Below are 2,232 nucleotides of genomic sequence, written 5' to 3' on the forward strand. Positions count from 1 at the left end.
CTCTATATACATACACTCACTCCCAAGGAAACCAAGATATATCTCTTGATGACACCATTGTTTAAAAAAACAAAACTCAAGGGAAATGCTTGTAAACATTTTGAATTGCTTTGCATAGTTTTGAAATGATTGGTGTCAGAATTTTGATGTTCTATATTTGAAAGCATGAAATAAAAATTGAAAAAAAATTAAAAAGCAGAAATGGCCTGCTACTCAACAGCCATTCCTCCTGCCTCCTTTGCAACAGAACCAGATTGTTTTATGTCTTCATGTTCCTCTGTGCAGCCCCAGCCCCGGAGCCTGGACACATGTTGGTCTACGTCCACCATGATAATTCTAATCACAAACATAGGAAGAGACATGTAACCCAGTTCTGGATGATTAGATATTAGAAAAGTCCTCCAGGAGGGAGTCTGTGATGGATTTCTTGGTTCTTGAAATAAGAGACAAAGAAAAGATAGTTCCCTCTTCCGTTGTGGACACTGCATGGCAAAAATATGTTACCTGAACTCACTGCAGCCCTCTGTGGCTAGCTGACATGTCAAGACTGGCAGAAAGAGAACACAGGGAAAAGTTAAGACTTGATGGCAAGGCTGAGGCAACCCTGGGGCTGCACTAACTTTGGGAATTCTTATTATATGAACCAATAAACCTCCATATTATTTAAGTTGCCATCAATTGGCTGTTTAACTACTTGCAGCTGAAAGCATCCTGGACGATACAGAGATCCATGTCTAAACTTACACGATGAATTTTTAGAATAGTCAGGATAAATCGAAGGAAAAAAAATCCCAAAAAGTGTCCACAGGGGAAAAAGACAGACGGTCCTCAAAGGAATGAGGATGGGATAAGCCAGAGGCTGACAGCATCACTGGATACTCAAATATTCTGGAGCAGAGCTTTCAGAGACTGAAGGAAAATGGCTTTAACCGAACGGTCCAGCCAAAGTGACCTTCCAGTGTGAGGACTCACTACAGAAGTTTTTGGATCTGAGGGAATTTAAAAAGTTAACTGCTCATGCATTTTTTGGGAGGAAGTAACTAAAGAGCATAGTCCAGCAAAGTAAGGAAATGAACCAAGAAAAGGGACAAGAAAGACTCTAGAAAACAATAGTTTTGAAACCCTAAGAGCCATCAGAAGATCCAGGACTACATCTGAATGACAAGCCTGGATATTAACCATTTCACACTGGAATGGGAGGTCAGAAGGCTCTGGAAGGAAGGACTTGTGAGTAACTGGGCTCCTTAGAGTACAGCATGCTCAAGACACTGCAGGAACCTGAAGTTATGACAGGGAAGCAATGTAAGAGGAAACAGAAAGACCCCAAGATATGCCATGAAAAACAAAGGGATGCAGAGTTGTGTATGAGGCACCTGGTCCAAATTAGTCCAGGATTTGGATAGGAATCAAGAATAAGAATGAAATGGACCCCGAGCAGTTAGAGTCTTAGGAAGCAGGAGCCAGGCGCAGTGGCTCACACCTGTAATCCCAGCACATTCAGAGGCCAAGGCCGGTGGATCACGAGGTCAGGAGTTGGAGACCAGCCTGACCAACATGGTGAAACCCCATCTCTACTAAAAATACAAAAATTAGCTGGGCACGGTGGTGCACACCTGTAATCCCAGCTACTTAGGAGGCTGAGGCAGGAGAATCGCTCTTGAACCTGGGAGGCGGAGGTTGCATTGAATTGACGTCGCACCACTGCACTCCAGCCGGGGTGACAGAGTGAGACTCTGTCTCAAAAAAAAAAAAAAAAATCTTAGGAAGCAGGAAACTAGGAGGCATTTGTTGGATTAGGTGAACATTTCTTCTCTCCAAAAGACAAAAAGATGAACATACAAGATATAATCCAGATTTGCAGCAAATCAAAATGTATCATGATTTTGAGCAATCGACAGTGTAAAACACATTCAATTGGAAACGTTTCCTTTAGTGACTCAAGGACACTGACAGTAGAACCACACAAAAGGGTGTGTCATTCTAGAGTGTGGCTTCTGAGCAGTGCATAGAATTTACAGCGACAATCACGTCAATGTGATATTGCATGTCTCTTGGCTTTTGAGAATCAACCTACAAGTACATTTAATATCGATATTCAATAAATTGATAAATGTTATCAATCTTAACAACATAGAAATGTGCTGACAGAAACTGGGAAGCAGAGCTGGCGTGGGTAGAGGCAATAATGTCCTCATTCCACCGAGCAAGGAAGCCAGAGACACAGACAGCAGT

This window comes from Cebus imitator, unplaced genomic scaffold, assembly GCF_001604975.1.
Source record: "Cebus imitator isolate Cc_AM_T3 unplaced genomic scaffold, Cebus_imitator-1.0 Scaffold19, whole genome shotgun sequence".
NCBI classification, from domain to species: domain Eukaryota; kingdom Metazoa; phylum Chordata; class Mammalia; order Primates; family Cebidae; genus Cebus; species Cebus imitator.